General features: G+C 33.1%; 3 long non-coding RNA genes and 2 pseudogenes across 3 annotated transcripts; 2 read left to right on the plus strand and 3 right to left on the minus strand.

The window, feature by feature from the left end:
• Positions 1-769: 769 nt before the first annotated feature.
• Positions 770-1,689, minus strand: LOC140037725 (uncharacterized). Its single transcript, XR_011841724.1, has 2 exons — positions 1,619-1,689; positions 770-1,199 (listed from the first exon to the last, which is right to left on the minus strand). It is a non-coding gene; the product is annotated as an uncharacterized lncRNA (long non-coding RNA).
• A 4,713-nt stretch (positions 1,690-6,402) lies between these two features.
• On the minus strand, positions 6,403-7,291 carry LOC140038142 (uncharacterized). Its single transcript, XR_011841965.1, has 2 exons — positions 7,224-7,291; positions 6,403-6,823 (listed from the first exon to the last, which is right to left on the minus strand). It is a non-coding gene; the product is annotated as an uncharacterized lncRNA (long non-coding RNA).
• A 9,715-nt stretch (positions 7,292-17,006) lies between these two features.
• On the minus strand, positions 17,007-17,919 carry LOC140038143 (uncharacterized). Its single transcript, XR_011841966.1, has 2 exons — positions 17,839-17,919; positions 17,007-17,442 (listed from the first exon to the last, which is right to left on the minus strand). It is a non-coding gene; the product is annotated as an uncharacterized lncRNA (long non-coding RNA).
• A 1,688-nt stretch (positions 17,920-19,607) lies between these two features.
• On the plus strand, positions 19,608-21,735 carry LOC113735068 (trans-resveratrol di-O-methyltransferase-like; annotated as a pseudogene).
• Positions 21,736-21,758: 23 nt separating this feature from the next.
• LOC140037972 (trans-resveratrol di-O-methyltransferase-like) lies at positions 21,759-23,545 on the plus strand (annotated as a pseudogene).
• Positions 23,546-26,201: the final 2,656 nt, after the last annotated feature.

A 26,201-nucleotide genomic window follows, 5' to 3' on the forward strand; every position in this document is an offset into this window, starting at 1 on the left:
GTTATGAAAGAGTTATATATAACTTTTCAAACCTCAAGGGGGTTATGCGAAAAAGTGCCAAACCACAGGGGATAAAGTGTATTTTTACCCTAAATTTAATTATATGCTTATATAACTTGGAACATTAGGACCATTTATTCTACAGTATTGTCAATTTAAACCAAGCCAATGAGTCTTTTGGCTAAACATGCTTCCTCCTTGAGATTAATTACGGATGCCTATTTTATGTCATTCTCTCCGCTGTACAATTTTGAGCTTTGAAATTCCTCCAATTGATGGGTGGATTTCAAATCCAAATCCACTCAAATCCCTCATCCAAACAGATCCTAAGGAAATCTTCATCCTATGTAGATCAGTTGCACTTTGCTCTCTCATCAAACAAATTATGTTAAGACATGAATGATTCGGAATGCATTTTGGCTGGATTTGTAAGGGTAAACTCTGTGTTATTTTGTATTAAACAAAAGTTCTCATGGTTAATTATTTATTTGGAGCTAACAACAGCATGTTCCTCCCTTGTCAATAATACTGTCAAGAGCCAATAAATAGAACAAATAAAATGATAAATTTACCCTCTACTCACAACAATAATTAAAACTCACAAAAAAAAAAAAGTTGCAAAAATAAAATTTAAGAGAGTTTACTAGAGAGAACATAAAGATAATTGAACTAAATAAATCTTTATCCCAACGCCTAAACTTTAAAAATTGATAGATAAAGGAAAATATAAGAATGGAAATTGCAGAAAATAATAAAAAGGAAGTTCACATACAAAAGAAATGGATTTCCGACTGAAAATCCATTTACAATATTTTATTCAACAGCTGGAGATAACATACTACACTAGAACCATGCTTCCATTTATTTATGCAACGGCTAGAACAATTTGCTAATTGTTCATTTAGATGCTAGCAGCATTTTAGCTTGGAGCTTTAGCATGATTCAGCAGTTACCAACACAGGTACCCTCATGCGTAGGTTGATCGACGATGCACAGACAGGAACCACAACAGCCCCATGGATTATATCTGCAGGGTTTCCCGAGGGGTGAACATTCCCCTTCCTGACCATCATGAACCCCAACGCCAAGCATTTTTATAATCTGTCCTCCAATTGGCAGCATTTTTCTGGATGCAGTTTTGACAGCATTGGTGGTTTCTGTAGCTTCCCCAGCTTCATCTTGCCCCAGCACCACCACGCCTGCAGAAGAAATTAAAAACAAAAATCTTAGTAGGAAATTAGCTAGAAATGGATGGTAATTGGGTTCTACTAGTAATTAATACTCTAATTGAATTTAAAGACAAACTAACAATTCAACTACTAGTAATGCATTAAATCTCCATGAACTTTCACCTTAGTTGCATTTTACCCCCTAAACTTCTCTAATAGGCACTTTTCGTGCCACCCCTCCCCCCAAAAAAATTTTTGGACAAAAATGTCCTAGCAATAATTTTTTTAACTCTCTCATGATACTATTTCCTTCCTTCCATACTAGATGATACGAAGTAATTTGAATACTATGTGAGAGAGAGAGAAAGAGAGAGAGAGAGAGAGAGAGACTATTGTGATAGTTATGACTGTATGCAAATGATAAAACAAAATAAGTATAAGAGACTAACTAGATGCAAGGAGCACAAGAACAAGGACGAAAGAATGATTAAAAGCCATTTGGTGTGAGATCCTGAGTGCATAAACTTTTGCACACCTGCGTGTATATATATAGTGCTGAATGAAGCGGTAGACGTAACCCCTTGGGTCCACTGGTGTGACCCATAAACTTTTTGAGCTAAAATTATGCGTTCAAAATGATTAATCCAAATTTATTAGTAATTTGATGGGGTCGAACTTATATTTGATTTAGTTCTTCATTCTATTTTAAATGTCGAACATCTCATTGAATCCTTTTTCCATAGAAATTTTACGTTCTTGCAAAATTTGCTCATAACTATCCACTTAATCGTATGCAGATTTTAGAGAATCCCGCACAGAGATCACACGAAATTTGTTTTGATACCTCCAAATCTATTAGATTGGCCCAATAACTTTTTGAATTGAAACTATGTGTTAATTCAAAATTATTAATAATTCGGTGGACCGAAACTTATATTTCATTTCTTTCTTCTTCCGATATCCGACGTGGATTATCTCAGTAGATGGTCACTTGCATGGACACAAAAAACACGTTCCGGATAAGATTTTGGGATAAGATGGCTGAATGAAAGGGTGGTCATAACTTCACTCGATGATTGGGGGTAGGTGGCAATAATTTCCGTTGCATGACCCCCAAGAACACAATTCCGAATGAGATATGGGATGAAAGGCTGGTGGTTCATAAACTTTGCGATGTACTCTTTGATAACATCGTACCTGATTTGTCTTGTCATCTTTAACAACTTTTAAGGATAAAATACACTTTATCTCTAGTGCCTGAAATTGCTGCTATTTCACACAAAAAATTATTGAAAAAAAAAGACCTTTTCATTTACACGGCAATAGGCCCAAAAACCAGTCTCTCCAAAAAAAAAAAGGCACTTTATCCCATGTAGATCTGTTGCACTTTGCTATCTGATCAAACAAATTATGTTAAGACTTGAATGATTCGGAATACATTTTGGCTGGATTTGTAAGGGTAAACTTTGTGTTATTTTGTATTAAACAAAAGTTCTCATGGTTTAATTGGGTTAATTTCACATACCTCCCCTGAGTTTTGTACAATTGCAGAAAGCTCCCCTCAAGTTCTAAAAATTACACCAACCTCACCTATTTTCACTATTTAAGTAACATTTTAGGCGCAAAAGGCTATACTTTTTCTCAAAATTCCTATAATGCCCTTGAGTTATAATTCACAACAAAAATGTAAAGGAAAAAAATGGTTCACAATCTCTATTTCATTTATCTTTACTTGCTATCACTAATACATATCCATCAACATCCAAATCACCATTAAATAAACACTTACCTTTGTTCTAATGTTCCTCTTTTATCTAAAAATTTTTTATGTTGACCATTGTACCAACTATAAACACTACATCAGATACTCAAAAGTTATCCTATAATCTCATATCAATATAATATTTTACTTAATTAATACACAAAAATATTCATTAATATCCCTAAATTTTAATCCCATGGCTGCCACTTTTTAAATACAAAATAATCTAAACCATTACTACTAATATCAATATCCAATATACTCCATTGGCACAGAGTTTAAAATCAATCAAATTCTCTATATAGGAATAACATCAATAATTATAAATCAACAATAGAAACAAAATGCTGTTATAAATATATACCAAGAACATTTTGTTTTCATGGTAAGATATAAATATATACCAATGTAGTTATAAATATATACCAAGATATGTACATATTGGTGGTTTGGTATATATAATGATTTTATTAGTGGCAACAGTACACATTTAGTTGATAATAATAAATAAATGATTTTAAAAGGAAAATGGATGTAGGAGAAAGAGGATAGATAGTTAAATGAGAAAAACTATAGTTTGAATTATTGATTGATAATAGATGAGAGAGCTTTAATATTTGATAGAGTTTTTCAATGAGTTGACAATTAATGAAGGGCATTGTTGTCTTTTTATTACATCAAGGGAGGTTTCTGTAATTATGTAAATTTCACGGGGGCCAAGTGAAATTATTAAAAATCTCAGGGGAGGTTTCTAAAATTATCCCTTATTTATTTAGGGCTAACAATGGCATGTGCATCGCTGGACTCTTCAAACTTTCTTTTGATCGAAGTAAAATAGTCTAGTCAAATATAAATTAAGTTATTAAAATGGGCTAAAGGGCCTTGTGGGTTAATTTTGGGGTTAATTACATTTGTCTCCGTTAAGGTTTGACCAAACTATGAATCAAATCTTGAGGTTTAACTAAATTACATTTGCCTCCGTTGTCAATAATACAATCAAGAGCCAATAAATAGAACAAATAAAATGACAAATTTACCCTCTACTGACAACAATAAATAAAATTCACAAAAAAAAAAGAAAAAGTTGCAAAAATAAAAATTGAGAGAGTTTAATGGAGAAAACATAAAGATAATTGAACAAAATAAATCTTTATCCCAATACCTAAGCTTTAAAAATTGATAGATAAATGAAAATATAACTATGGAAATTGCAGAAAATAATAAAAAGGAAGTTCAAATACAAAATGTTTGATGATGATAAAGTAAACAGGTGAAACCCAATTATGTTAAAAAACAATTACAATGTAAATAAAAATTAGTTGCTTAATTTAAAAAAATAATTTAATTTAATGTGAAAATTTTTTATCCCACCTTATGTTTCCTCCGCCTCTGATGATAACAAATTCAAAAAGGACAAACTTGGCTCTTATTGTTATTCCAGTATAGCATCTATAGTTTCACTAATTTATTTAACCACCCAACCCAATTTATATTAGTATTTACTCTTAATTCCTTCAGATGATAATAGGCTTTGCCGGTCATCTTCTCTCAACTGGGCCCCAAAAACATGGATTGAGATGCTTGTGCTGAGCTGCCCTTCTAGCACTCTTTCTGCCTACGGTGGGCAGGTTAACCTACTTTCCACCGTAGAAGCAACCTCATATTGTATGTGGTACCAACAAGTAAATGGACAAGTAGAGAATAAGACATCAAAGTTTGTAACATGGGGCATTTTGGAGCCCCACTGCCTCGTGTTTTTCGTCCCATCGCAAAAATGACTTCTCGAGTCTTTTCTACTCGCGAGGAGAAATTATCATGCTTATCGATCTTCACATGCTTCGCGAGGAGTAAAAGTTTTCTTGCCGAAGTAATTTTGCTCCAAAGGTCAACAAACGCGGTCCCTTTCAAATTGACTTGCCATTCCAAATCAATTTTTAACTTGTGATTAGATTCATACAAAAAATTTATCAAAATATAGAAAATATTGGACCAAAAAAATTGAGTTGATTGAGAACTAAAAAAGAGTATTTTATAAATTTCTCCAACTATAGATTTCTTTATAATTTTGAAAAAACAACTTTACCTTCTTTTTCTTAACCTCTTTTGACAAACTATTACTAAAATTTATTTCAAAAATATTATCCAAATCACACCTTTTGAGATAGTATTCCATTTTTGCTACTCATTCAGATCTTCTTTTCATCAGTACTAAGAGTGTACAAAATTTAAGCCTTTTACCATTACTAAATTCCTTGTTTATCATGGCAACTCAAAAAATAATGTACGTAGCTTCACAAATAATTTTTTCCTCCCCTACTTGAATTTCTTGGCCTTCTTGATTTATGGCTCAATTATTGACGGAATCTTTTTCTCTAATCACTGCTTAACACAAATAATTTTGACAGGATTTTTTAGACCCCTGTCCAACTATGGTCAATTTTTCTTTAATTGTCAACAAATGATCGAGGATCCCAAGACTAACCTTTTCTTTAGTGGTCCAATTCTCCGATGCGTGAGTATTCTATCTCAAAATGGATTGGAATGAATTTGTTAGCATAAAAAATATGTATCAAAAGACATTGTAATTTTTCAAAGAAAAACAAGAATAATTAAGATAGAGGGGATCGATTTGCCCAAACATATTCGCTTGGGGGGAGTGCCTATAGAAACACTTTAGGAGTAAACTATAACTAGATATATAGTTTGTAGGGTTTTTTTTTTTGCATTTAATCCATTTTATTAGACAAAATACCTCAAGGGGTTATGCGAAAAAGTGCCAAACCACAAGGGGTAAAGTGTATTTTTACCCTAAATTTAATTATATGCTCATATAACTTGGAACATTAGGACCATTTAAACCAAGCCAATGAGTCTTTTGGCTAAACATGCTTCGTCCTTGAGATAAATTAGGAATGCATATTTTATGTCATTCTCTCCACTGTACAATTTTGAGCTTTGAAATTCCTCCAATTGATGGGTGGATTTCAAATCCAAATCCACTCAAATCCCTCATCCAAACAGATCCTAAGGAAATCTTCATCCTATGTAGATCAGTTGCACTATGCTCTCTGATCAAACAAATTATGTTAAGACATGAATGATTCGGAATACATTTTGGCTGGATTTGGAAGGGTAAACTCTGTGTTTATTTTGTATTAAACAAAAGTTCTCATGGTTAATTATTTATTTGGAGCTAACAACGGAATGTTCCTCCCTTGTCAATAATACTGTCAAGAGCCAATAAATAGAACAAATAAAATGATAAATTTACCCTCTACTCACAACAATAAATAAAATTCAACAAAAAGAAGAAAAAGTTGCAAAAATAAAAATCGAGAGAGTTTAATAGAGAGAACATAAAGATAATTGAACAAAATAAATCTTTATCCCAAAGCCTAAACTTTAAAAATTGATAGATAAAAGAAAATATAAGAATGGAAATTGCAGAAAATAACCAAAAGGAAGTTCACGTACAAAAGAAATGGATTTCCGACTGAAAATCCATTTACAATATTTTATTCAACAGCTGGAGATAACATACTACATTAGAAACATGCTTCCATTTATTTATGTAACGGCTAGAACAATTTGCTAATTGTTCCCTTAGATGCTAGCAGCATTTTAGCTTGGAGCTTTAGCTTGGTTCAGCAGTTACCAACACACCTATCCGTAAGCTGCCAGATGCAGATACAGCCAGGACAACAGCCCCATGGATTGCCTGCGCAGGGTTCCCCGAGGGGTGAACATTCCCCTTCCTGACCATCATGAACTCCAACGCCAAGCATTTTTATAATCTGTCCTCCAATTGGCAGCATTTTTCTGGATGCAGTTTTGACAGCATTGGTGGTTTCTGTAGCTTTCCCAGCTTCATCTTGCCCCAGCACCACTACGCCTGCAAAAGAAATTTTTTAAAAAAATCTTAGAAGGAAATTAGCTAGTAATGGATGGTAATTGAGTTCTACTAGTAATTAATACTCTAATTGAATGTAAAGACAAACTAACAATTCAATTGGGTTAAATGCATTAAATCTCCATGAACTTTCACCTTAGTTGCATTTTACCCCCTGAACTTCTCTAATAGGCACTTTTCGTGCCACCCACCCCCCAAAAAAATGTCCTTGCAATAATTTTTTTACTCTCTCATGATACTATTCCCTTCCTTTCATATTAGATGATACGAATAATTTGAATACTATATGAAATATGCTTAGAGAGAGAGAGAGAGAGAGAGACTATTGTGTTAATTATGACTGTATGCAAATGATAAAACAAAATAAGTATAAGAGACTGACTAGATGCAAGGAGCACAAGAACAAGGACGAAAGAATGACTAAAAGCCATTTGGTGTGAGATCCTGAGTGCATAAACTTTTGCACACCTGCGTATATATATAGTGCTGAATGAAATGGTAGATGTAACCCCTTGGGTCCACTGGTGTGACCCATTAACTTTTTGAGTTAAAATTATGTGGTCAAAATGATTAATTCAAATTTATTAGTAATTTGATGGGTCGAACTTATATTTGATTTAGTTCTTCTTCCGATTTTAAATGTGGGACATCTCATTCAATCCTTCCTCTTAGAAATTTTATGTACTTGCAAAATTTGATCATAACTATCCACTTAATCGTGCGCAGATTTTAGAGAATCCCACACAGAGATCAAATGAGATTTGTTTTGATACCTCCAAATCTACTAGATTGGTCCAATAACTTTTTAAATTGAAACTATGTGTTAATTCAAAATTATTAATAATTCATTGGACCGAAACTTAAATTTCATTTCTTTCTTCTTCCGATATCCGATGTGGATTATCTCATGCAGACATTCACTTGCATGAACACAAAAAACACGTTCCGGATAAGATTTTGGGGTAAGATGGCTGAATGAAAGGGTCGTTGGTGGTAATAGCTTCACTCGATGATTGGGGGTAGGTGGCAATAATATCAGTTGCATGACCCCAAAGAACACAATTCCGAATGAGATATGGGATGAAAGGCTGGTGGTTCATAAACTTTGCGATGTACTCCTAGATAACATCGTACCTGATTTGTCTTGTCATCTTTAATAACTTTAAGGATAAAATACACTTTACTCCCATGTGATTTAATAATTTTTCTAAAGTTTTAAAAGTTATATTTAATTCTTTATAGTTTGAACTAAGTGTCAAATTGACTGAAATAATCATTTGTAACGAAATCCAATAAAATATAGAAAATACTCTTGTTTAAAAACTAAAATAGTTGAAATAACTAAAATATATAAACGTAATATGTATGACATTTTAACCCTCGATAGTTTTATATTTTACCACATAGCTCCCTTATAATTTAGTACTTACCATATAATCTCGTTATGATTTTCAAAACATAACCCCCTATTGGTAATTAATAATTTCAAGTTTACAAAGGAGTGTTTTTGACATTTCAGTTGACTCCATTATAAAATACAAATTCTGTTATTTTGATACTTTAATCCAAATTATGAAAGGGTTATATAGCTTTACAAACCTCAAGGAGTTTATGTGGAAAAGTACGAAACCACAGGAATAAAGTATATTTTACCCTAAATTGAATTATATGGTCATATAACCTGAAACATTAGGACTATTTATTCTACGGTATTGTCAATATAAACCAAGCCAATGAGTCTTTTGGCCAAACATGCTTCCTCCTTGAGATAAATTAGGGATGCATATTTTATGTCATTCTCTCCACTATATAATTTTGAGCTTTGAAATTTCTCCAATTGATGGGTGGGTTTCAAATCCAAATCCACTCAAATCCCTCATCCAAACAGATCCTAAGAAAATCTTTCCTACTTCACCCATCGTTTTGTTATGGCATTTTTGCAGGTCAAATGATTGTACAAATATGGTCATACCTCAGGGAGGTAAATATAATTAACCCTTAATTTTAATATCCATTGATGAAAGAAAAATAGTTTCATAAAAAAGACTAAACTTATTAAAGCAGGCAAATGGTCATTGTGGTTAATTTTATAACTTGGCAATCAGCTGAAGATCCGGTTACCAGATTGTCAATCTATTCGGCTCTATTTGTTGGATGGGAAAGTCATACAAGAAAATGTGTCGTTCCATAAGCGAAGTGAGATAATTGTACTCTCCAAGGGCCGTGTTCCGCATACCGTCTGTTTAGAAATTCAAGTAGCTTTCATCACATTGGATGATGACAAACTGGATTGTTTTCATATTTGTGCATGTATATTTAAAGTAGTATTAAAAAACCTGTTGACATTTTTTTTGTTTTATGAGATGCTAATTTAGAAAGCTTGAAGGGGACACCACACCAGATTTAGCTATTAATCCCTGTAGCTTTGGTTTTTGTACACTGACTCAAATTTTGAGACTTAAAAAACGAACAAAAATAGAAAAATTAAAGTAAGACATTAAGATTGTGTTAGAGGAAATACTAAAAGAGTAAATTTTATATACACGGACAGCGAATACTAGTTGATGTTTCTTTAATTTTATTTTATGCTAATTTAGAAGGATAGGAAGGGACACCACACCAGCTTTAGCAAATAATCCCTATAGCAGGTCCAGTAGTATTCTGGACTCCAAATGCACCGCGCCAAAACCCCTACTTTGCCTGATCTAGCAAGCAGTGATTTTAATGGTAGTGACTCTATGGTAATGGAAGACCAAAATGTCTTCAATTACCACTCCAGAGAAAATTGGACACTTTTGTCTTGATTATTCGCCAAGCCACAAAATCAAAGAAAAGGTATTCCTAACTTTCTCTGCACAACTCTCTCTCTCTCTCTCTCTCTCTCTCTCTCTCTCTCTCTCGACAGTTTCCTCAGACCCATCCTCACCGCCCTGCACTTGTAGGCTCTACGCCAACATAGGTTAATTATACTGGAGCCAAGCTAGAGATGGTTGAGTTTTCTTGTTCTCCTTCTTGTTTTTCTTTTTCCTTCTGATTTCGCTGGTTATTGACTGGATTCTATATGAGATGGTTGAGGGTTTCGGGATTTTTGGTTGATTTTCTGTCGTTCTGGTGGGATGCTGGGGATTCATGGTGAATTGGAATTTTTGAGTAGCAATTGGCAGTGGGTTTTCCGATTTATACAAACTTGAACAAAACTTAGTTTGTTGAATTTCAATTGACATTTTGCTCATTTTGATGGAGACGATTTGTAGTATTTGAGATAAATTTGTGATGTTTTGGGGACTAGTATGGGTTCTAATGTCATAGGCTGTGGTTGCTGGCTGGTGCTTGGTGATGGTTTGGCTCCAGGGATCAGCCTATCCCATTCCGAAGCAAGAAAAAAAAATGAAGAAAAAATGGAAATCCATTACAGTAATAAAAAGAAGGGTAAAAGACATTTTACTCTCCTGTAATTTAGCAATTTTTCATATAACTCACCTATAATTTCAAAAATTATATATATAACTCCCTTATAATTTAAACTAAAGTGTCAAACTGACCCATGAAAATATCGAAATTATTCTTATTTAAAAATTAAAATAGTTGAAATGATCAAAATATATAAATATAATATACATGACATTTTAATCTCATATAGTTTTATGTTTTAACATATGACCCCTTATGTTTTACATATGACCCTACACCAGCTGACAAAATAGTTGCTGATATCAACAAAGCAGTACAAATGACTGTTTGCAGGATTAGACTCTCTAGCATGTAGTAGCAGTAGTCATGGTTTTCATTTTCTTTACATGATTAATGAATTATATAGTGTTGTTACACTTGTGATGTGCATGTATATGGAGACTTCTGACTCTCCTTTGTAAAGCTTTCCTGCATATCAAAAAAGACCAAACATTTGCCTTAAAAAAATGATTCTAGAATATTAAATATTTGTTTGTGCAGTAAACATGCTTATATACAATGTTTTAGATTTCATAGACACTGATATGAAGAACTTAATTTCAAGTGCAAAATGTTATTTTAACTTGCAGATTTCCTGTCTGAAGTTGAAGCCGAGGAGTCAATTAAAAAGTACACCAAGCCCTCTAGAAAACTCCGTCAGGACGAAATGCTTATTAAAATATTTGGGATTAAGGATGGCCATGGAGAAAATTCATGTACCCATACCCATGAACGCTGTTTTGAGAACATTTGTTGTTCTGGTTGCGTGTGTGGGAGATATAGTTTACGGAACACAGATCCAGTGCAATTGCTGGATTTCTTGTCCAGCAAAGTCCTCCGGCTGTTGAAGCTGCTTGTCAAACCTGATGTTGTCATGATCTATATTTTGTGTTGTGTAAATCTCTTATTGTGGATACAACATTTCTCGGCTAATTACTCAGAATATAGACCAAAAAAAGATTAATTGCACATGTATGGCTCTAACAGGATTTTGGTACGAATCTATAGGTGTCGGGCTGACACAGCCCGGAACCCAAAAGCGAGTCAATTTTTTTTTGGCTCTGACATGCTGCCTCAGCCTGGCAGCGATTTTTTTTTTTTTTAAAGGTTGTAGGCTACCGGGCCTTGTCAGCCCGGTAGCCGACAATTCATAGCCCGGTAGCCGACAATATATGAAAAAGCTGGCTGCCGGGCTGAGAGAGAGCCCGGCAGCAAGTCAAATTTTTTAAAAAAAAAAAAGCTCCAAAGCAATGCATCAGCTAGCTTGTCAGATATCCACTTTGAAAATAATAATTTTGTTGATTAGTAAACCAAATTTAGATTAAGTTAGCTCTGACTAGCTAGTGGGTGATGAAGGAAAAGTTAAGCGATATGAGTCGGGAGATATAAAAACATGAACAATCTAAACTGTAACATGATGATCTTCAGGCTTGTTAAAAAAAAAAAAAACATTTTTTTTCTTCCAAAAGTAACTTGCTACAGCTTCTAACCTCGTTGGCCCTTAAATATTACTGTGGTTGCTTCTTTAATTAGCCAGTATATAAGTAGATAGCGAGGTACTGTACTTAAGTAGATAGCCAGTATATGTCATTGAGTCGATTGAATAATATTTTTTTCTTTTTTGGCATTTCAACTAGTTATCAATTAAGTTTCAATTTAAATAAAGATTTTATAATTATTTAAATTATTCAATAAAATTATCAATTTAAGATGAACATAAATATAAATACATTAAATTGTATTATTAATATTTGATTTAATATGAAGGAAATACAAGAAGAAATGGCAAGGAATTTTTGAAAAATTCATGTGAGTTTTTTATATTGGTAATCACTTTTATTTGTTATTATAATCACAATACCTTATCATAACCGATTGAAACTCATATCCTAATACTATTTACAACTAAAGTTACAATACGCTCAAATTAAAATTTTCTTTTTTCACTAAATTTTCTTTTATATATGATGTATGTGTTATCATTTATTGATAATTAATATAACGAAAGGATACTCTTTAGGCTAATATGTTTTGACAATGTGGATTACTTTTAAGGATTTTAATGAGAATTAGACCACATTTTTTATGGATTCAATCAAATTCACATTTTATTTCATTTGAAATATAATTATTTAAAACATAAGAGACGAAAAAATACGAAGTCAAACTTTTGACTAATTCTAATTATTTAAAACTTATGCCACTTGGCGTTCTAAATCTCTTTAGTCTTTTAAGTTAATTAAATTATGTTTCATGAATCGAACAACAAAAATAGATGAAAACAGATTTGTTAAATCAATAATTACTTCTATAAGATGTTAAACTAAACAAAGGCCGTTTTAAACGAAAAATCTCATTCTTTTTACAATAAGATGCAGTTCTCAAATTGTTGAAAAATTATTTGTTAAAATTGTTATGTAATTTTTAATGTACTATATAATTTTATAAATATAAATTTATTGCGCAATATAAAAACAAGATAGGCAAAAAAATGAAGAGAAGGAAAAATGCATAACTTCACATGGTCAAATTGTGAATACAGCCAATAGCAATAAGCATTATTTTAATAAAATATTAAATTAGCGCTAAGGCTTGGATGGCAGGATGCTCAACATTAGCTGCCAGCCATTTTTTTTTTGTCCATACGCCCTCCGACTGCTTTGGAGCTTTTTTTTTTTTTTAATTTGACTGGCTGCCGGGCTTTTTCAGATGTTGTCGGCTACCGGGCCTTGTCAGCCCGGTAGCCTACAACCTTTAAAAAAAAAAAAAAATTATTCGCTGCCGGGCTGAGGCAGCATGTCAGAGCCAAAAAAAAAAAAAATTGACTTGCTTTTGGGTACCGGGCTATGTCAGCCCGGCACCCATAGATTCGTACTAAAACCCTATCAGAGCCATACATGTGCGATTAATCTTTTTTTGGTCTATATTCTGAGTAATTAGCCACATTTCTCCTCTAGATTTTTTCATTGTCAGCAACAGGTTGTTTCATTCTTAAAGTAACTTTAAGACAAAGTTGTCTTTTTCTTTTCTGTATTATTTTCTAAAATTCTTAAGTAATTTCACTATCAACAAGCACACAACAAAGCAGTAGCTGCCCTAACATTTGGACCCACTCTACCACTGTCTTCTTGCGTGCGCGCGCGCCCGCCCACCCACACACACACACACACACATATATATATATATGATTTTTTTTTGAGGTATAAGAGTTTTTAACCTGAAACGATATTTTCTTACCATAAATTAAACAAAGAGAATAAGAAGAAAAACTGCTGATCTTATGCTGAGTCACCCACAAAAGTTTTTACACCCAGAATGTTTAAGTGATATTTTTGAGTACTTTTCAAGAGCTCTTGAGGTTAGGTTTCCCCCCCCCCCCTCTCTCTCTCTCTCTCAAGATTCTTGTATCTTTAATTTTAATTAGTTAATAAAATAAAATTTATTTAAAAAATAAAAATGAAATGTTTTCGGGAGACGTATAACTTTAGATGAGAGACATACAAATTGGAAGCATTATGTAGGACATTTGACGGATTTTTTCAAATATTGATGGAATCGGTCATGACAATCACATGTTTGTTGAATTAAATTTCTTAAAAAAGAAGCAAAATAACTAGTAATCTTGAACAATAAGAATAACTTACATGATAGAATGTTAGTAACTAATTATTAAAGAATATATATGAAAAACTAAGTATTATGATTTGTTGATTAAAGGTAATAGGGTTAGAATATGAAAATGGATTCTAGATCGATGAATTGAATGCTTCGAAACCTTAGTTAATTAATTTGGACATAAGCAATTAGTCCTTATTATTGTTATTCAAAGTTAGCCACTATGTTGATTCTTTATTTTGAAATTTAATTTAATGGACACATGATTAAACATGACTACATTTTGTTAGTATTTGAGAAAAATTCTTCAAATGTTCTAAATCTGCTTTAAATTGGATACACTGGGTACCAGATTTGTTCTTATCAAAACTCTAAGGACTAAGACTATACATTTACTAAACACTAACGACCAAATTTACTTTTGCTAAAATTTTAAAGACTAAAACTGTACAGATATTAAACATTAAAACTGCATTTTCCTCAAAACTCGACTTCAAGAACATAATATAAAAAGTATTCTGGTTTTACTTTTTTTTTTAAAAAAAAATAAGAAACTGTATAAAGCAGCGATAAACGAAATAGGAAGGCCATATGTTTCACGAAGGTGTCCTTCGAAAAAATGCAATTTTCGTTTTCAACTGTAGTTTTCATATTGTATGTGGTACCATGTTAAGCAGATAAACCAAAAAGTAAATGGACAAGTAGAGAATAAGACATCAAAGTTTGTAACATGCTTAGCGTTTTTCGTCCCATCGCAATAATGACTTCACGAGTCTTTTCTACTCGCGTGGAGAAATTATCATGTTGATCTTCACATGCTTCGCGAGGAGTAAAAGTTTTCTTGTCAAAGTAATTATGCTCCAAGGGTCAACAAACGCAGTCCCTTTCAAATTGACTTGCCATTCCAAATCAATTTTTAACTTGTGATTAGATTCATACACAAAATATAGAAAATATTGGACCAAAAAAATTGAGTTGATTGAGAACTAAAAAAGAGTTTTTTATAAATTTCTCCAACTATAGATTTCTTTGTAATTTTGAAAAAACAACTTTACCTTCTTTTTCTGAACCTCTGGGGTGGTCTAATAAGTTTTGAGTTAAAATTACAGGTTTAAAATAGTTAATTCAAAATTATTAGTAATCTAACAGGCCGGAGCTCATATTTAATTTTTTTTATTCTTCCAACTTCTAACGTCGGATATCTCATTCACCTCACCTTTAAGAACTTTGCAAGTCACGCGTGGATTGCTTTGATACCATTTATAGTGTCTCGGGTCTATCGAGTTGACCTAATAACTTTTTAAACTGAAATTATAGGTTCAAAATAGTTAACCGAAAATTTTTTGATTGAAAAACCCTTCTCTCACACAATTGTTTGTCAAAAACAACATTTAAAGAGGGATAGTTGGAGTTTAATATCAGTTTTACACGTTTAAAAAAAATATATTGTACCTTTAATCATTGAGCTAAGAATCATCGTACTAGTATGAAGACTAACTTGGAAGAACAAATTTGATCAACAAATTGAAGATGAACTTTGAGTCCAAAAGTTAAGAGAAAAGGCGAGATAGTTATTTTTTTTTTTTAAACGTTACCTTTTCCGGAGAGATCTCATGTTGTTAAGCCCGGGCATCTTGATTTTTTTCACAAGTTATCGGAACTTTTAAATTATAGCTTAATAATTTGATTCTGAAAATTGTAATACATAATAATTGTTACATTCAATCTTATTTAAATGAGTCAGGATTCTCTGTTCAGAACTGGTTTTCCAACTCGACTGTGTGATTGAGGATCTCTTACTTTACACTGCCTTTTTGCAGATGACATACAATTCTTTCCTAAGAAATTCTGATTGTTCTATCCATACTGATTAAGCTATTCTTGATGAATTTACACTGGTTTGTGGTGTAACCATAGCCTGGAGAAGTCTAGATTCTCTTCTGGAAGGACAAGAAGGACACTTAACTTAACAAAACATTGAACCAGGCCGATCACATGGTGGGGCATTAGGGGTCTTATCAATTTGTTGAAATTGTTATCTTGAAGAGAAAAAGGGAAAATGAAATAAAATTGCTTAGTTACTATTACCTTATTCATCGCGATCACTGTAAATTCTGCTCATTTTGCAATGATCTCACACCTCATATTACAAGTTTTTCTTAAGTATCAAAAGGTAGCCAAATAAGTCAATGGTTGACCTGCCATTCCAAATCAAGTTTTAACATGTGATTAGATTCATACAAAAAATTTGTTAAAGTATAGAAAATAGTCGACCAAAACAATCGAGGTGATTGAGAACTAAAAAAGAGTATTTTATAAAATTCGCCTATTATAGATTTCTTTATAATTTTGAAAAGCAACTTTACCTTCTTTTTCTTAACCTCTTTTGACAAACTATTACTAAAATTTATTTCAAAAATATTATCCAAATCACACCTTTTGAGATAGTATTCCATTTTTGCTACTCAATCAGATCTTTTTTCATCAGTACTAAGAGTACGTGTACAAAATTTAAGCTTTACCATTAATAAATTCCTTCTTTGTCATGGCAACTCAAAAAATAAAATGTACGTACCTTCACAAATAATTTTTTCCTCCCCTACTTGAATTTCTTGGCCTTCTTGATTTATGGCTTAATTATTGACGGAATCTTTTTCGCTAATCACTGCTTAACACAAATAATTTTGACAGGATTTTTTAGACCCCTGTCCAACTATGGTCAATTTTTCTTTAATTGTCAACAAATGATCCAGATAGTGGTCCAATTCTCTGATATTTGAGTATTCTATCACAAAATGGACAGGAACTACTCTAGGATCAATTTTGCTTGAATCAAGGGTTTTAATATTATTTGTTAGCACAAAGAATCATGTAGCAGAAGACATTATAATTTTTTAACGAAAAGCAAGAATGCTTAAGATAGAAGGGATAGATTTGTCCAAATATATCAAGAGGGGGGAGAGGGAGGGAGCGAAGTGCCTTTAACAACAATTTAGGGGGGAAATTGTAACCGAATATATAGTTCATGAAGGCATTTTGCATTTCACCATTTTATGAGACAAAATACACGGACATATGCAAAAAAATTCTAAACTGCAAGGAGTTTTAACTCAAAATTCATTACCATGAAAAGTCCATACACCAATGGATTTCCTACTGAAAATCCATTTATCATAATTTATTCAATAGCAGGAGATAACATATTTTACACTAGAACCACGCTTCCATTTATTTATGTTACAGCAAGAACAATTTGCTAATTGTTCATTTAGATGCTAGCAGCATTTTAGCTTGGAGCTTCAGCATGATTCAGCAGTCACCACGACACAAGTCCCCAGGCCACAAACAGACACAGCCAGGACAACAGCCATATGGATCGTCCTTGCAGGATTCCAAAAGACCTATACAGGTATCTTTTCTAACCCCAAGCATTTTTATAATCTGTCCTCCAATTGGCAGCATTTTTCTTGATGCAGTTTTGACGGCATTGGTGGTTTCTGTAGCTTCTGCAGCTTCAACTTTTCCTAACACCACACCTGCAAAAGAAATTGGGGAAAAAAAATCTTAGTAGTACATTTAGCTAGTATTGGACAAAAAATGCTCTTATTATATGTGTGTATGCGCGCGTGCGGGTGTATGATACTATTTCCTTCCTTTCATATTACTTGAAACGAAATAATTTGAACACTACATGAAATATGCTAAAAAAAAATAGAAAGACAAAGAAAGACTATTGTGTTAGTTATGATTGTACATACACACACTTTTGCATGATACTATTTCATTGCTTTCATATTACCTGAAACGAAATAATTTGATTACTATATGAAATATGCTAAAAGGGGGGGGGAGGGGGGGAAGAGAGAGAGGAACTATTGTGTTAATTATGATTGTACGTAAATGATAAAATAATATCAGTATGAGAGACTAACTAGATGCAAGGAGCACAAGAACAAGGAAGAAAGACTGATTAAAAGCCATTTGCTGTGAGATTCTAAGTGCATAAACTTTTGCACATATATGTGTATGTATAGTGGTGAATGAAAGGATAGTTGTATCACCCCGGGTCCATTGGACTGTCCCAATAAGTTTTTGATTTAAAAATATAGGTTTAAAATGATTAAATCAAAATTATTAGTAATCCAACGTGCCAAAGCTCATATTTCATTTCAAATCAAAATTATAATAGTGGGATATCTCACTCCTCTAATTTTATAGAACTCCTAATAACTTTTTGAGTTGAAGTCTCGGTTCAAAATAGTTAACTCAAAATTATAAATAATTCAACAAATTGGAACTTATATTACTTTTCTTTCTTCTTTTGACTTCCGATGTGGGATATCTCAATAGAGGGCACCAATTTCACTTGCATGATCACAAAAATCATGTTCCGGATAAGATTTCCAGATAAGATGGTTGACTATAAGGGTACGTGCAGGACCACGGGTAGGCGGCAATGATTTCACTTGTATGGCCACAAAAAACACGTTCCAAATAAGATTTCTGGATGAAAGGGTAGTTCGTGGTGGACAACGGTTCCGGGCGGTTTTGCCCATTTTTAACTGTACGTAATTTTTTTTGTACATCGCATAGCTTTATAGTAAATTTTTGTGAATTTCACACATACATTAAAAATCAAGTTACAACTTGTGATCTCAACCACACAAATTGCATTAAGCTTTGTTTATGTTACTTTTAATTCTTAATCTCTAATAAGATGTTGAAACAATCAATCTTTGGACAAGTTGCCTAGCCAATTTGGAAGAGTTGCAACTCATTGAAATGGAGTTGAGGTAGGTTGCAGATGGTTGTGACAAAGGTTAATTGAAATTTGTCAAATTTAATGCGTTTTTAGTTGATCTCATTGTGTTATTTGTCTTTCATTTTTTTTACATATATATTTTTCTCAATAAGCTCATCTTGATAGGGCGTTGTTTGCTGACTTTGTTAAGTTTATTCACAGAAATTATTGCTACGTGATTTATTTTAGCCTCGTGACCTGCGTTATAAATTCCAATTTCTTCTACGCTTGCAATCGAAACCATTCTAGAGTGATAAAAAAATTTTAAAAAAAAATTGCTAATGAAACCATATATTCAACTTCATAAACTCTCTTTTCCTCACATGTGTAATTTATCTTCGTAAGCAGATATTAACATGGCCTGCCGATTCACTCCTATTCCAATCAAGAATATATGTTCTAATTTTATTACAGTTTCACTCTTGACATATCTGCTCAAAGATTCACTTAATAATTGAGTTCATTTATTTCCTATCTTTCTCCCAGGCTCTGCTGCACTCTAATGAATTGTTATTCATAATATTAAGGTGCTCGACATGCACCAATTTTCCTCATTAATTAAATGCTAGAATCCTGAAAATCCAATAAAATCTCAACCATGACTCAAAAGTTGTCACTATTTAAATTTCGTCTTCCAAACAAGAAAGCACCACCAGCAGTGTGAATTGTGCGATTTTCTCAAGTGATAATACACATGGAAAAAAAAGAACAATTAATTAATTTGTGCTGATTATACACTTTAATTTAAGCAAGTCTCTAGAAACACTGAATTATTGCACCAAGTAGGAGCCTAGAGTAACCTATATACTCATATATGAATTGGTCAAGAAAAGGGGACTGATATAATTGCCCACAAGCTATTCCTTGTCGACAACAATCAGCTGCCTTTGGATCCTTGTTTCTGAGTTGATTTCATTGTTTATTCATTTTTCTAACCGGTTGTTGTCATATTATTAGAAGAAACTATTGCAACGTTATTGCAGTGAATCCCATACCCGGCCTATAAAATGCGAGTTCTACTTGTAATTCCCAACCAAAAAGCGAAAAAAAAATCCTAGAATTTCAAACAAAAAAATGGATTTGGCTAGAAATATTGGTGATCATACTGGTGAGCTTTTTCAAGCACAAGCTCACATATGGAACCATATGTTCAACTTCATAAATTCTATGTCCCTCAAATGTGCAATTCAATTAGGCATTCCAGACGTTATTCACAAACATGGCCAGCCGATGACCCTTGATCAATTGATTGATGCTCTTCCCATCAAGAATGCAAAAGCCCCTTTCGTTTATCTTCTCATGCAGATTTTGATCCACTCAGGCTTCTTCATTGAAGCAAAGATTCCTGGAAATGAGAATGATAATCAAAAGGGTTATCTGCTTACTTCTGCTGCTGAACTCCTTTTAAAGAGTAACCCTTTTAGCATGACGCCGCTTTTACTGTTCACGCTCGATCCCACCTTGACTGATCCATGGCACCATCTCAGCCAGTGGTTTCAGAACAGTGATGAAACCCCATTTTATACTTGCCATGGGAGGTCACTTTACGATCTTGCAAGCCATGAGCCACGGCTTAATCAATTCTTTAACGAAGCAATGGCTAGTGATACCCGGCTGGTTAGTAGCGTGGTGACCAAAGATTGTAAGCATGTTTTTGAGGGTTTGAATTCATTGGTAGATGTTGGAGGTGAACTGGAACCTTTTCTAAGGCAATTGCTGATGCTTTCCCTCACCTGAAATGCACTGTGCTTGATCTTCCTCATGTTGTTGATGGCTTGGAGAGTAGTAAGAACTTGGCCTATGTTGGAGGTAACATGTTTGAAGCCATTCCTCCTGCAGATGCTGTTTTAATGAAGGTATGAAATCGATGTTGCACGTTTTCTAGTTGACAAATTTTTTTATAGTAGTGTTATTTAGATTTTTTTCCTTATTGCCTGAGATCATAAGATTAAAATTCACCAATTATAAGAAGTGTCAACTTCAAAAGTAAGATTGAGTAGTAGAAATTGAGGTTATGCTTAATCTAAGAACTGCATCATGAAGAGGGGAAAAAAAAGAACAAAGTTTTAAACGTCAAATTGATTGCGTGTGTTTGGTACTATAAGAGAATAGTTTTGTTTTTGCTTTTTGACGCAAAAAGCTTTAGATGGGGTGCAATGTTTCTAACAAAAATTTTCTTTCATTGTGATATAATTTGCAATCAAGCAGTGGATATTGATTGATTGGAGCGATGATGAGTGTGTGCAAATACTAAAAAAATGTAAAGAAGCAATTCCTAGCAAGGAAAAAGGAGGCAAAGTGATAATTGTTGAAATGTTCTGCAAAAGCCAGCAGAAAGGGGATGATGATCATGAGGCGATTGAGACTCAACTGTTCTATGATATGGAAGTGATGGCTCTAGGCAAAGGAAGGCAAATAAATGAGAAAGATTGGGCGAAACTTTTCTCTGAGGCAGGCTTCTGTGACTATAAGATAACTGCAGTATTGGGCTTGAGATCTATCATTGAGGTTTATTATTAATTAATTAATATGTCTTGTGAAAATGTTGTTTGTGCTAAAAAGTGATGAACCTTTAGTTAGGGTGTTCAGAATAAATTTTATGGCTTTGGAGTGTTTGTTTTACTCATTTATTGGCAATAGACAAATTGCCAAAGTCCAGTCTTGAAGCTGAACGTGGGCGGCTGATCAACTTGGTTCGTGCTTGTATCTTGAACCAGATTTACTCGCGAAGTTCACCGGATTTTCTGGCAATTGGGTATTGAATGAGAAGAGAAAAATTACAGCCGCTTGTATAAATAAATCCCATTTCCTCAGTTGAAGGGCACCAAAGCTCAAGTGAAAGATAGGAAATGAACGAGTTGAATTTTTGAGTGAGTGTTTGAGCAGCTATTCTCAAGAATGAGGCTCAATTATTAGTGTCCAATATAAATTTATTTTGTGTGTTGTTATTAAATATATTTTGAGTGTAATAAAATTGTTCGTTTGCCTCCTTTATATAAAGGATTTAATCCATTGATTTGGTATTAAACCCCACCACAATCCAACACTGGAATGTGTCCAAATCCCAGCCTGGAATGCACAGCAAGCACATTATGTATAAATGGTGTGGAGTTGAGGTAGCTAAGGACAATAACTGTTTCCAACATTGTTGAAGTTGAAGTAGATGCATCGCTTCCACTTTAAATTCAGCCATTACAGCTGAATGTAAGATTTTCAGTTCTTAACTTGCCTAAGTTGTACAACACTTTCTAAACAAAATGTAAATTACTTATTCAATTTCGAAACAATGACATTGTATCTAATTAATATTCGTGTAGATCCATATATGTTTGTAATTTCAAAGTTATGTGACTTGCTTTTGGCTGCACATTATCAAAATTTGCCTTGTTGAGAAAATCTTTCCCATACATCATTTGGGAGGGTGGCACCTGACAGCTGTCCCATACACCTTTCTGGATCTTGCAAATATATTAGTCAACAAAAAGAGTGCGCAGAAGAACTAAATTGAATTGTTATAGCCACTCATGGCCCCAGTTACTAATCATCATGCCTATCCATTCGTGTGGGTCTTATATGCTCTTTAACCATAAGATTGGATGCCTACCTGTTATACCCAAAAAGGAAAACAAAATCAACAGCGAAAAAGTTGGATTTGGGCAGAAATAGTAATGCTAATGAGCTACTTCAAGTTCAAGCTCACATATGGAATCACATATTCAACTTCATAAACTCCATTTCCCTCAAATGTACAATTCAACTCGGCATACCAGACATTATTCACAAGCATGGTAAGCCCATGACCCTGGATGAACTCACCAATGCTCTTCCAATTGGCAATGCAAAAGCCCCCTTTGTCTATCGCCTGATGAGGATTCTAATGCGGTCAGGCTTCTTCATCGAGGCAAAAATTAGTCAGCACGATGATGAGGAAGGTTATATGCTCACTACTTCATCTAAACTTTTATTAAAAGATGAGCCTTTTAGCTTGACGCCATGCTTGATCCTACCTTGATGGATCCATGGTACCACCTTAGCCACTGGTTGCAAAACAACAGTGATGTGAATCCCTTCAAGACTTGTCACATCAGAAGCTTAATAATTTTTTTAACGAAGGAATGGCTTGCGATTCTCAGCTAGTTGGCAGTATTCTGATCAGGGATTGCTAGGATGTTTTTTCAGGGTTGAATTCTTTGGTGGATGTTGGAGGTGGTACTGGAACTTTGGCTAAGGAAATTGCTGATGCTTTTCTTGACTTGAACTGTATTGTTACCGATCTTCCTCATGTGGTTGATGGCTTGGTAGCGAATAACAAGAGTTTAGCCTTTGTTGGAGGAGATATGTTTGTAGCTATTCCTCCTGCAGATGATGTTATAATGAAGGTAAGATAACCTTTCCAAGAAGATGGAAGAGATCCATATTCGCCTTTTTGTTGTTAAAAGGCCAGTCTTAGTATTGATTCTAAACACATCTATGTATGCTGCTGATTCATTACAACCAAGTCTTTATTACAGTAAACCATTGGATCAGTCATGGAAGTTTATTCACAAATAGAGCATTATTCACAAATGAGGAATGTGTACAAATACTTGGGAAATGCAAAGAAGCAATTCCTAGCAAGGAAAATGGAGGGAAACTCAACTTTTCTGTGATACGCTGATGATGGTCCTTGTCACAGGGAAACAATGAAATGAGAAGGCAGGCTTCATGCATTGACTAGAAGACAACTCTAGTGCTGGGCTTGAGATCCCTTATTGAGGTTTATTATTAGGACTTGTGGATAGTTTTTTTTTTTTTTTGGTTAGACATGTGTATGAAGTCAAGATGTGTATCTTATGTGATTTTGCGTACAAAGATAAAAAAACATTGCAATCGAAAAAGACAGGCTACATGCCCATAACATAGCCCAAAACTGGAACAGAAATATAGCCCATTGTGCCGTTCCAATTTCTGAATTTTACTCATCAAAACCTTATTCTTTTGTCTTTTTTGATTGTTTTCTACAACTTATGGAAATAACTATGCAGTAATTTCTTTTCACCTTCAAACGAAGAGACAAGAATTTCAAGAGTAAGGTATTACGAAGTCTATATGTATGTTCAATTGTCAAAATGAAATGTTTTTACATAACCCAATAATGAAATTACAGCACATCTGACCTTTTCGTTCCTTTTTTCTTTCACTTTTTTTTTTCAATTGAGCATCTTGATATGGATTTCTCTATTATCTCATAGCATTAATGCATTTGTTGTTGTTGAGCTGAATTTTATGTTAGTACGTGCTCAAAAATTCTAAACATAAAATTTGGTTAGAAAACCACTAAGGTACAAAGAAACTAATAATAGTTAAGACCTCAACATCTGGTTGATAAAATTGATAATATGAAATAGTAAGTTCGTTCCATGTTAAATTACATAACATAGTTTAGTTATATCTAAAAAGTTTTGACAAACATATGAAAAAATCCATGTCACTTTCATATCTTACTAATACCACTTAAGCAATAGCAAAATTAATTGAAAATTAAAAAAAAGGTAAGGGATTAGATGGTAATTAGTAGATTAGATAGGTGAGATGGGAGATTGTAGCCAATTTGAATGTAACTACCAGTTCAAAGAGCGTAGAATAAGATATTTAGGCTGATTAAATCCTTGGATTAGGGTCTATACCTCAAATGGTTAGCAACTTACCAATTTGTATTAGACTTCAAGATCTCATCAGTTTGTGATCAACTAACTTGTTTTTATGTACTATTTTTAAATGAAATACAGGTCAAATTGAACACACACTCATTTTTGGTGAGTTCTGATCAAATTAATAGAGTCACGTGATGTTTATAATTTGAAGTGATTTCATCATATTATTTTCAAAATATAGTTTCTTTGAGCTACGGCTAGAAAACGTGCCCAAAAAACTTAATTGTAATGGTGGCTAATTGATGTCGTATTACCATTCATGACTTGCATACTTTTGGCAATTAGAAATGTACTACATGAATGGCCAAATCTATGTATGGTTTCAATCAATTTTGTTTTGACAAGATACTTTCGTGCACGTGTATATGGTTGTTCATGAAACTATCTAGCCAATTCCAATATTATATAGTGTCCGTGCTAAATCTCTTTGTCAATAAGTTTAATTAAAATTATAAACATATACTATTACCCCTTCTTTCTTTTTGAATGATTAGATTGCTATCATAAATAAAAGTGTTTTGAATGATTTATCGATATATGTTTCTTGATCTTTTGATTTGTCTAATCACTACTATATAAAAAGTACCATGAGTCTACTTTGGAGTGCGAGTGTAAGCAGTATTTTGATCTTAGTTTCTGTTATTCCAATTATGCCCTTTTAAATTTGTTATTAAGGCTTCATTTAATCTTAATTGTGGATTAAAGTTTAATTATTGCACCAAAGGTAAGACAAAGGGTCATAAGTGACTAGAAATTCTGTTATTTCAATTATGCCTTTTTAAATTTGTTGTTAAGGCTTCATATAATCTTAATTATGGGTTAAAGTTTAATTATTGTGCCCAAGGTAAGACAAAGGGTCACAAGTGACTAAAACTCCAAAACTAAAAACGTCATATTTCATAGAGAAGACGTCATCTATTGCATATTCTCGGGATATGAAACCACTGCCCAAAAAAAAAAAAAAAAGCATCCAGGATATAGTTGTAAGTGGTAGTGTATAAAAAGTACCATGAGTCTACTTTAGGCTTAGTTTGGGAGTTTACGAAGGAAGACAAAAGAAAAGAAAAGATAGCTTAGGAAAGAAAGGAAGAGAAGGGAAAAGATGCATATTCCGTTTGGGAGTTTAATGAAAGAAAAGAAAAGAAATATCTTTCTCTTATTTGAGAGTTGGGGAGATATAGAAAGAAAGGATTTTATGAGAATACAACTTTACATATTTACCCTTTCAATTTGTAAATCAAAGTCCAAAAATTAGTTTTCTTGTTCCCATAAATAGAATATTTGAACAAGACAAATTTCTAAAACAATTGCATCTGCATTCCCACAAGGTGAATAATAAAACAAATTTCTTGCTAGACTTCGATTCTCTTGCATGCATGTAAATCGCCTCAAGTCCTTGTAGTATCTTTTAGGTATTCTTGACATATGATTTTTGATATTGGCTGGAAATGCCTAGTAGGTTATCTATTTAACATAAATTAAATATTTTTAAAAAAAGAAATATCCCATAAAGTACTAGCTCTTATGGCTTTTCTCTATTACATGAGCCAAGTACCAGGTTTTTATGGATATTTTATTCTGAATCATTTAATTTATGTTAAATACATAAATATTTGCAAATAAAATTCAAAAGCCGTTACACAAATATCTTTACGAAAGGAAAACTAGCATGTTTTGTATTTAATATAAATGAAGTATTTGAAAGTAAAAAAAATTTGTCCATAACATACCAGTTCTTTACGAGTTTCTTTCATTATATGAATAAAATACTAGCTATTTATGAGCATTTTACTTTGAATCA

This window comes from Coffea arabica, chromosome 3c (assembly GCF_036785885.1).
Source record: "Coffea arabica cultivar ET-39 chromosome 3c, Coffea Arabica ET-39 HiFi, whole genome shotgun sequence".
In the NCBI taxonomy this organism is placed as follows: domain Eukaryota; kingdom Viridiplantae; phylum Streptophyta; class Magnoliopsida; order Gentianales; family Rubiaceae; genus Coffea; species Coffea arabica.